The sequence below is a fragment of the Anguilla rostrata genome, unplaced genomic scaffold (assembly GCF_018555375.3).
Source record: "Anguilla rostrata isolate EN2019 unplaced genomic scaffold, ASM1855537v3 scaf1164, whole genome shotgun sequence".
Taxonomy (NCBI): domain Eukaryota; kingdom Metazoa; phylum Chordata; class Actinopteri; order Anguilliformes; family Anguillidae; genus Anguilla; species Anguilla rostrata.
Window position 1 is genome coordinate 1 of NW_026986491.1, and position 11,541 is coordinate 11,541.

The 11,541-nt window shown below is 42.9% G+C and overlaps 1 long non-coding RNA gene across 1 annotated transcript; it reads left to right on the plus strand.

Moving 5' to 3' along the window:
* The first annotated feature begins 10 nt into the window (after positions 1 to 10).
* Positions 11 to 6,850, plus strand: LOC135247232 (uncharacterized). The gene is made up of 3 exons (XR_010328149.1): positions 11 to 475; positions 1,471 to 1,644; positions 6,438 to 6,850. It is a non-coding gene; the product is annotated as an uncharacterized LOC135247232 (long non-coding RNA).
* Positions 6,851 to 11,541: the final 4,691 nt, after the last annotated feature.

An 11,541-nucleotide genomic window follows, 5' to 3' on the forward strand; every position in this document is an offset into this window, starting at 1 on the left:
AGAGAGTTCTGTCCAACAGGACGTCTAATTCTCAGGCCCAAAGTGCTGCAGTTGGAGATTGTAGCAAAGTCATTTTCCTCAGAGCATCAGTAACTTTAAATCCTCAATATAACTCTTCATCACTCAATGCGATTACTGTTACATGGCACATATCAGATTTTACAGGATATTGTGCTATTTAAACATACAATAATATATAAACTCTTCTTTGCAGACTGAACAGGTGTGACCTCACAGGGATGTCCTGTGAAATTGTGGCCTCTGCTCTTCAGTCATCAAACTCACCCCTGAGAGATCTGGACCTCAGCTACAATAACCTGGGAGATTCAGGAGTGAAGCTGCTCTGTGCTGGACTGATGAGTCCAAACTGTAAACTACAGAGACTGGACCTCAGCTACAATAACCTGGGATATTCAGGAGTGAAGCTGTTCTGTGCTGGACTGATGAGTCCAGACTGTAAACTACAGACACTGGGGTGAGTAGTGCTGTGTACTGTGTGACCTTAACTAAATAGAACACAAGGAGACTCCTCACTGCTAAATCGAGCACAGGGTCATTATATAGCAGGGACACAAGGAGACTCCTCACGGTGATATAGAGCACAGGGTCATTATATAGCAGAACACAAGGAGACTCCTCACTGCTATATAGAGCACAGGGTTATTATATGCACCTTTAGCTGCTTCAAACAAAACTGACACCAACCCACCATACTGTCCATAGCCCAGCTCCCAAACACAATCTAAAAACACCCTTCCCTAGGCCTGGAAGCTAGGCCTCTCATAGAGCCCATGATTAGGTAATGGGCCACAGCTGAAGTGATTGCAATGAACCACAGCTGCAGCTATACCTGTCTGTAGGGCCGATGCTGCCCCCTGGTGGACAGCACCCCAATTCCCTTCCTGGCATCACATGTTAAACAGGCAAGAGCTTTGAAGATATGCTGTGGGGCACTCAGAACAACACCAATTAATGCATTACTAATGAGATGGGAGAAACACCACTGAGGCATAGATGGGTAAAACTTGCTTTGCATAACTGGATTAAGTTTAAATGATCTAGTGTAGATCACCCTACTAAGCATCCTATTGAGGACACATGGGAAGTGGACATGTAAGGGCAGAAAAAGTAGAAAAGCTCTTCTTAATTGTGCGAGTATGCAATGGGGAAAGCTACAGTTAGAGGGGAAAAGACATGGCTCCTTCAGCCTGCTGGTCTGTCATCTCCCCATGGTTTCTTCTGGATCCTGTAATAGACTTAGCTGTGTGAGGAAAGAACAGAACTGACACAGAGGACCTCTTACAGTAAGTTCAGCTGACGCACAGCTGCAGAAAGTGTGGGGTGGATATCTGCAGATCCTCAATATCACTCTTCATCACTCAACATGATTACTGTAACATTGCACATATCACATTTTACAGGATATTTCGCTATTTAAAAATACAATATTATATTAATTCTCTTTTGCAGACTGAACAGGTGTCGCCTCACAGAGAAGTCCTGTGAAAATGTGGCCTCTGCTCTCCAGTCATCAGACTCACCCCTGAGAGATCTGGACCTCAGCAACAATAACCTGGGAGATTCAGGAGTGAAGCTGCTCTGTGCTGGACTGATGAGTCCAAACTGTAAACTACAGACACTGGGGTGAGTAGTGCTGTGTACTGTGTGACCTTAACTAAATAGAATTAGTGATTATGGATCTGTGCAGTGAAATATAGGGTTGCCAGGTTTGTGGTTCCTGACCATAACGTAAGGTTTCAGTGGAGTCTGTAGTATCAGGTCACAGGTGATGACTGAATGCTGAATGCATGATTGACATTGTAAAATATTGACCACTTCAGTACAGTAATATGTTTCACGTCTATCATAACATAACAAAAATAACATAACATAATGACAAGAATAGGCCATTCAGCCCGACATAATGACGAGAATAGGCCATTCAGTCCGACATGCTCGCCATTTTCCTACCTAGCACTAGTGACTCAATCTCGATCAAATAACCCTGAGTCTACTTTTACTAAGCTTGAAGAAGTACATCTGAAGTCTTTCCTCAAAACTTTTATCTTTCATACCAGGAACCAGTTTGGTTTCCCTTATTTCAACCTTTTCCAGATCCTCTATATCTTTCTTGTAGTACAGTCCCCAGAACTGCACACAATTCTGTAAGTGTGGTCTGGCAAAGGTATTGTATAAAACAAGTATAACTTCCTTGGATTTACAGGGCTCCAGACTAACTTTTTACATTGGATGCACTGGTGCGCCTAACTTTTTCATTCAGGTGCAGCAGCACATAATTTAGTTAGACCCAAAATTTTTCACCGCGCCTTTTGGCAGCATAATAATACATTTTAAGTGTTACCTTTTTTGTCAGTTCCCATACACATTGGTAATTTCTTAACACATTATGTAAATGATTGTAAACAGGAATAAAGGTGCAGATAAATGTTTTTTTCTTTATTTAGATGACAGCACAAACAAGAAATGGCAATTAAAAAATTAACTTAAAAAGTGCTGATGTTTAAAGTGCTTGACAAACTAATAAATAAATCAAACTCAAATAACTCAAATAAAAGTGTACGCTGCTGCCAGAGGAGTACAGGGCGCGGTTTCACACATACACACTAGTGGTGCGCGGATCGGCTCTGACGTCATCCCAATCCACATGTACGCATAAATCATCCACCCGCCACCCACCCGGACAAATTATTTTATCTGATTTAGAGACCCGCACCCGATCACACATTACCACTATTTCTCATTATTTCGCAGCTGTTGCATATGACATACCCAGCACTTGACTGGTCATGGTTAATTATTTCACTAAATCGCTCCCACACGCTCCCAACCTTTCTGCCCTTCCTTTTTTTAATTCTCCTTTTTTAATTTTCTCTCGGATCTTTTTTGCCTCCTTTGCTGCTTAAGACAAATGGACGCCGCAATTGGCGCAACGAGAGTCTAGTCTGCTAATTCGCGCCTGACGAGAAATGAAGATTAAAATGTGTTCACATTTTAGAGAATGTAATTAATATTTTCCTCATTAATTATGTATTATTTCACCCACCCGCAACCCATCCGCTATTAATCAGAATGTTAATTTTTATGACTCGGCCCACCCGATCCGCAGATTAACCGTGGTGCCCGCGGATATAACTGCGATCCGCACATCACTAATACACACATGCCTTATTTTTTTCCCCACCCGCATTCAGCGAAGAAGAATATCAGGGTCAGAGCCAATCAGAGGAGAAGGGGCGGGTCTTCGCAGAATGCGGGTGGGGGGAAAAATAACGCTACACACACAGAGAGACAGACCTGCTAAATGTCAGGTGCACCGGTGCGACCAATGAAAATGTTTAGTTGCACTTGACAGATTTTTGGTCGCATGGTCGCACTCTGGAGCCTTGATTTATACTCACTACTATCCCAGCATCCTGTTGGCTTTTTTACTGCTACAGCACAGTGCCTAGAACCTGAGAGGATTTGATCAACTATTACTCCCAAAATTGAGCACATTCTAATGTTGTTCCTCCCATAAAGTAATCTAGCCTTGTGTTATTATTTCCCACATGTAGAACTTTACATTGAGCTGTATTGAGTTTCATTTGCCAGGTTTCTGCCCACTTCTGGATTCACTTCTGTCATATATTGCAGTCTTCATCCATCCCCATTATTCACTACCTGCTATGAACTCTAATGAAATCCATACTTATACCCCACTCTCTTTCATACGCTGACCTTGTGATGAAGATAAGTTGTACTCCTTCACATTACACACCTGTGTGTGCTACAGGGTTGTGGTGTTTCTGAAGATATTGAGCATAAAATTAGATATTTACCCATCTTGCGGAGTGACCCGTAGCAGACCTCACGGAATAATGAGACCGACAGAAAAAAAACAAACCTGGCACGTAACACTTGACTCATGCTCTTCAGTCCGACAAGAAGCATGTTTCCAATCAGAAAACCCGGATTGAGAAAAGGCAGATAGTGTCCTGCCAAAAAGCCGACAAAAAAAGCAATATACATTACCGGTTGTTGGAGAATAAACTAACCACTCACGGGTAACACTCTCCCCATTACGCAGATTACGTGAAAACAAGGTCTTACTCAATTGTCTGTTCTGATTTTTATACAATCGTTCTGATGCTGTGAATGCTATGTCTTTATTTTGACATGACAAGGATGCTTTTATTCCTTTGCTCACCCAATAGCTACGCAAGTTTTCGGTAACGGGTCCCCAACAAGCTACATCAGTGGATGTGGCTCCACATGTTGCATCTTTCCTCCCGACCGTGGCGCCTGCACCTGCTACCGGAGTAGTTTCGTCAGCAGCACTGACAGTGCTGATGTTATCAGTGTCTCCGGAGCCGGGCTCCAGAGAAGGCGTACTCAATGCTAACAGGGTTGATATCATGGCTGTGCGATCTCTGCCTGGTGACGGCGGTATAGTTTCCGGAGAAGGCAGCCGAGTTGACTGAGTTGGTGTGGCGGGACTTGGGTTAGCATCTGCATCATCATCAGCGTCAGGGCATGTGTCAGGGAAGGGATCGTTGTTGATGTCGGAGCCTGCTTCGGTTGCTGTTAAGTAAGCATCCGTCGATGTTTTGAAGAAAGAAGTAAACTTCGGTATTTTTCTGAGAACTTCTTCGTTTCTTGCTTTTTGTTGTTGTTTTCTTGCTCTTTTTTGCGCCCCACTCTCAAATTTTCTGCTTGACGACATGTTTGTTTTAGACGGAATTTTGATGATGACACAAGAATTCTCGCGACAACATATTTTGTATGTTTACGTTGGTTAGATTAACGGCAGTATATCGCGAGACGTGCAGCAATCCTGCAGGTACGTATGTATGTCAAAACAAATTACAAATTTGTAAAAAAAAGAAAAAAACATTCCCCTCACTGTTCCCTAGTGGCGAAGGCCCGGGACTGCAGCCCATGTAGCCCATTGGGTAAACACGGCCTTGGATGTTATTACTGTTGGTAAAATCAACTATTGGTCGATATGGTATGCGTGTACATCTTAGGGAAGAGTGTCAATCTGATCAACATGCAAGCTGCTGTTTAAATGCAATGTTACATCACTTAGTTTTGTCACTTTTCTGTGGTTCCAATCCAAAGCTAAAGTCTGGATTTTAGAACATTGAAAATCAACAGCAGTTGGCTTTACTTATCTTGCTAGGCAGACGGTAGAGGTTGCGCAGGGTCATTATATAGCAGAAACACAAGGAGACTCCTCACTGCTATATAGAGCACAGGGTTATTATATAGCAGGAACACAAGGAGACTCCTCCCTGCTATATAGGGCACAGGGTCATTATATAGCAGGAACACAAGGACACTCCTCACTGCTATATAGAGCACAGGGTCATTATATAGCAGGAACACAAAGAGAGTCCTCACTGCTATATAGAGCACAGGGTAATTATATAGCAGGAACACAAGGAGACTCCTCACTGCTATATAGAGCACAGGGTTATTATATAGCAGGAACACAAGGAGACTCCTCACTGCTATATAGAGCACAGGGTTATTATATAGCAGGAACACAAGGAGACTCCTCACTGCTATATAGAGCACAGGGTTATTATATAGCAGGAACACAAGGAGAGTCCTCACTGCTATATAGAGCACGGGGTTATTATATGCGCCTTTAGCTGCTCCAAACAAAACTGGCACCAACCCACCTTACTGTCCATAGCTATGCTCCCAAATACAATCTAAAAGCAACCTCCCCTTGGCCTGGAAGCTAGGCCTCTTATAGAGCCCATGTTTAGGTAATGGGCCACCACTGATGTGATTGCAATGAACTACAGCTGCAGCTATACCTCTCTGTAGGGCCGATGCTGCCCCCTGGTGGACAGCACCCCAATTCCCTTCCTGGCATCACATGTTAAATAGGCAAAAGCTTTGAGGATATGCTGCGGGGCACTTAGAACAACACCAATTAATGCATTACTAATGAGATGGGAGAAATAGCACTGAGGCATAGATGGATAAAACTTGCGTATTAAGTTTAAATGATCTAGTGTAGATCACCCTGCTAAGCATCCTATTGAGGACACATGGGAAGTGGACATGCAAGGGCAGAAAGAGGAGAAAAGCTCTTATTAATTGTGCAGGTATGCAATGGGGAAAGCTACAGTTAGAGGGGGAAAGACATGGCTTCTTAAACCTGCTGGTCTGACATCTCCACATGGTTTCTTCTGGATCCTGTAATAGACCTAGCTGTGTTAGGAAAGAACAGAACTGACACAGAGGGCCTCTTACAGTAAGTTCAGCTGACGCACAGCTGCAGCAAGTGTGGGGTGGATATCTGCAGATCCTCAATATCACTCTTCATCACTCAACATGATTACTGTAACATTGCACATATCACATTTTACAGGATATTTTGCTATTTAAAAATACAATAATATATCAACTCTCTTTTGCAGACTGAACAGCTGTGACCTCACAGGGCAGTCCTGTGAAATTGTGGCCTCTGCTCTTCAGACATCAGACTCACCCCTGAGAGATCTGGACCTCAGCAACAATAACCTTGGAGATTCAGGAGTGAAGCTGCTCTGTGCTGCACTGATGAGTCCAGACTGTAAACTACAGACACTGGGGTGAGTAGTGCTGTGTACTGTGTGACCTTAACTAAATAGAATTAGTGATTATGGCTCTGTGCAGTGAAATATAGGGTTGCCAGGTTTGTGGTTCCTGACCATAACATAAAGTTTCAGTGGAGTCTGTAGTATCAGGTCACAGGTGATGACTAAATACTGAATGCATGATTGACATTGTAAAATATTGACCACTTCAGTACAGTAATATGTTTCATGTCTATCATAACATAACAAAAACAACATAACATAACATAATAAGACTCAATCAAATAACCCTGAGTCTACTTTTACTAAGCTTGAAGAAGTTAAGCATCTCAAGTCTTTCCTCAAAACTTTTATCTTTCATACCAGGAACCAGTTTGGTTTCCCTTCTTTCTACCTTTTCCAGATCCTCTATATCTTTCTTGTAGTACAGTCCCCAGAACTGCACACAATTCACTAAGTGTGGTCTGACGAAGGTATTGTATAAAATAAGTATAACTTCCTTGGATTTACAGGGCTCCAGACTAACTTTTTACATTGGTTGCACTGGTGCGCCTAACTTTTGCATTTAGGTGCAGCAGCACATAATTTAGTTAGACCCAAAAAATTTTCACCGCGCCTTTTGGTGCTGTAATAATACATTTTAAGTGTTACCTTTTTTGTCAGTTCCCATACACACTGGTAATTTCTTAACTATTGCAGTCTTCATCCATCCCCATTATTCACTACCTGCTATGAACTCTAATGAAATCCATTATTACATTACAGGCATTTAGCAGACGCTCTTATCCAGAGCGACTTACACAACTTTTACATTGCATTTTACATTGTATCCATTTATACAGCTGGATTTTTACTGAAGCAATTTCGGTTAAGTACCTTGCTCAAGGGTACAACGGCAGTGGCCTACCCAAGAATCGAACCTGCGACCTTTCGGTTACAAGCCCAGTTCCTTACCCACTGTGCTACACTCCGTCCTAATCCATACTTATACCCCACTCTCTTTCATACGCTGACCTTGTGATGAAGATAAGTTGTACTCCTTCACATTACACACCTGTGTGTGCTACAGGGTTGTGGTGTTTCTGAAGATATTGAGCATAAAATGAGATATTATCAGGGCCGTGTTTACCCATCTTGAGGCCCTGGGCTACGCAGCTCAGAGGCCCCCCCGCCGCGGCGACGCACGCACGCACGCAAAGATACGCAACACAAGACAACCCCATAATAAGCCAGTGCAAAGAGGCCATGGGAAAATACACACCAACGCCATACAAAAGAACACCAATTATAGTCATACTGCAAACACACAACGGCAGGATAATCAAAATTTGAGCAGTTTTATCACACGGCAAACAGTCCACAAAAGAAAAACAACATTCTAATTCTATTTGTATGAGAAATACATATGGGCATCACTGAATAGAATATCGTAGCAATTTTTGTTTATAAACTACACGATAATATTCAAGACTTAAACTAGCATATTAAAAAAATCTGACTCACCAGTGATGTCATTAAAAAGCCTTTTTCCTGCTTTTTTTGATGCAAAATCCTTAATTAAATCCTTAAAATCCAGCTGGCGCAGCAGATCATGCCCGATGGACAGAATGGTCAACCCGTTCAGTCTATTTTCCTCAATGGATGCCCTCAGTCTGTTCTTAATAATGCCCAACTTGGAAAATGATCTTTCTCTGGTGCCATTTGAAATAGGAAGAGTGAGATAAATTTGGAGTGCAATATCCACGTTTGGAAAAGCACTTTGGACTTGTTTCTCTCTCAGTAAGACCATCAGGTTTCTTGGTGACAGATCGTCAGTTGTTGTGTCACAGAATTTAATGAACTGAACAAGCTCATCCTCGAAAACATCCTGTAAATCGGTGCTATATTTTTTCTGAAGATTGCGGCTCGCTTCGCGTATTTCAGACACAGACAGGCTCTTGAGATGGGTTAAAAAGCCAAAATAGTCACAAGTCTCTGTGTAGGACTTATGTCTTGCTTGCAAAGCACTTGTTAGTTTGTCAGTTATGACTAAAAATACCTCGACACGAAACTTCTCAGCTCCAATTAGAATGTGGTCAGGTGCACTGGAATCATCTGCTCTCCTTTTTCTCTTCGCCTGCCGAGTTACCACAGACCTGTATTCCTGTGTTCCTCCCATTTCCTTGGCCTGCGTCTCCAGGTCTCCAAACTGGTCGTGTAAACCTGCCACGAAATCTGACAGTGATCACAGCATATCCACAGCCGTAACGAGATCCACATCAGCCTTCTGGAGGACAGTACTCGTTGTCTGAATTCTTTGTAATACTTTGTTCCACAATATACACAAGAAAGCTGTCTCTAATCGGTTCATTTTGTTAGCCAGAGAGCACGCCTCGTCACGCGTGAGAGCATTCTGAGAATCATCATCTGATATGATTATTAGCGAATTCAATATATTTTTATAGTTCACACAGAGAGCTTTGGTGGCCTGGGCGTGAGCGGCCCATCTCGTGTCCGACAGTCCCTTTAAAGTCTCTATGCGTTTGTTAACATTGGGCCATCCATCATAACCTTCCATCGGCGGGGTGATCCCGAGAAAAGATTGAAGAGTGAACAGATCTGAAAAATGTGGTTGTTTCAGAGCAGCAATCTACACTGTTCACTCCGACTAAATTGAGTGAGTGGGCTGCACAAGGTATCCACTCAGCCAAAGGATTTACTTCTAGAAAACGGGCCCTCAGTCCTTTGTACACACCTGACGTGTTGGATGCATTATCAAAACATTGTCCCCTACAATTATTTATATCAATATTCATGTCATTTAGCACGTCTGTAACGGACTGAAAAAGAGACTCACCGGTATGACTGTATATGGGCAGGAATTAAAAAAAACGCTTGAAGACTTGACCTTCCTGAGAGACATATCTTATCACAAATGTTAGCTGATCAATATGGGTTAAATCTGGGGTTGAATCAACAACAAGAGAGAAGTACTTTGCTTTCTGCACCATTAGAATAATTTCAGCTTAAACTCGCTGTCCCATAATTGCAATGAATTCATCACATATAGTGTTGGATAAATAGGAAGTAGACCCACTCCCCTGGTTTCCATATTTCTTTAAATGTTCGGCAAGAAAGGGGTCGAACTTGCTGAGTAGCTCAAGTATTCCCAAATAGTTGCCATTGTTAGGGGAACCGAGAACTTCATCGCCTCCTCGGAATGCGAGACCTCGTTCTGACAAGAACTGTATAACGGAGACAATTCGTTTTAGGACCTCGCTCCAATACTTCCCCTCCTCTTCACAGCGCTCCTTAAGTTCGTTGTCAATTCCGTGCACCTGTGTGCGAGCGAACTAGATGAGCATTGCATTTCGATGAGACTGGCTTGACTCATGCTCTTCAGTCCGACAAGAAGCACGTTTTCAATCAGAAAACCCGGATTGAGAAAAGGCAGATGGTGTCCCGCCGAAAAGCCGACAAAAAAAGCAATATACATTACGGTTGTGAGAAAATACTAACCACTCACGGGAACACTCTCCCCATTACAGATTACGCGAAAACAAGGTCTTACACAATTGTCTGTTCTGATTTTTATACGATCGTTCTGATGCTGTGAATGCTATGTCTTTATTTTGACATGATAAGGATGCTTTTATTCCTTTGCTCACCCAATAGCTACGCAAGTTTTCGGAAACGGGTCCCCAACAAGCTACATCAGTCGATGTGGCTCCACATGTTGCATCTTTCCTCCCGACCGTGGCACCTGCACCTGCTCGCGGAGTAGTTTCGTCAGCAGCACTGACAGTGCTGATGTTATCAGTGTCTCCGGAGCCGGGTTCCAGAGAAGGCGTACTCGATGCTAACAGGGTTGATGTCGTGGCTGTGCCATCTCTGCCTGGTGACGGCGGTATAGTTTCCGGAGAAGGCGGCCGGGTTGACTGAGTTGGTGTGGCGGGACTTGGGTTAGCATCTGCATCATCGTCAGCGTCAGGGCATGTGTCAAGGAAGGGATCGTTGTTCATCGGTTGCTGTTAAGTAATCATCCGTCAATGTTTTGAAGAAAGAAGTAAGCTTCGGTATTTTACTGAGAACTTCTTCGTTTCTTGCTTTTTGTTGTCGTTTTCTTGCTCTTTTTTGCCCCCCACTCTCGAATTTTCTGCTTGACGACATGTTTGTTTTAGACGGAATTTTGATGATGACACAAGAATTCTCGCGACAACATATTTGTAGTTTATTGTTAATGAAGGGGAGAAAACATACTGGGGCAAGATGGATAAAACTTGTTCCATAAGTGTATTAATTTTTTAAAAAATTAGTGTAGGTCACCCCCCACTAAGATCCATTGAGGGGCCCAGGGAAAGGGAACCTTTCAAGGGGAGAAAAAAGGAAAAAAGCTTTTTTTGTGCAAGGGAAGGGGGAAAGTTTCAGGGTTTTGAGGGAAAAAAAACATGGTCCAACCGGGGTTACACCCCTGGGTTTTTTCGGATTTTTTTTGAATGCCCCAGCTTTTTTTTGGGAAAAAACAGAAGACAGGGGGGCCTTTTTACAGTAAAGGGTTTATGACGACATGCAGAAATGGGGGGGGAAAACTGCCCGATCCTAAATTTCCCCCTCTTCCCTCAACAAGATTTTCTGTTACATTTTAACATTCAGTGTTACAGTATATTCCCCTTTTTTTTAAACCCCAAAATTTTAATATAAATAAAAATTTTAAAAAATTTTTTTGGGGATTTTAACAGCCCCGGGGCCCCCTAGAGAAGTCCCCGTGAAATTGGTGGCCTCGCCCCCTCCAGTCAAAACTCCCCCCTTTAGGTTGGACCTTTGCTACCCAAAGCCTGGGAGATTCAGGGGTGAAGTGCCTGGCCGGACCGAGAGTCCAAAAAGGTTTAAAATAAGAGAGGGGTGGTTGTGCCCCGTTTAAGGGACCTAAATGAATAGATTTTTGTGATTATTGCTTGTAGGAAAT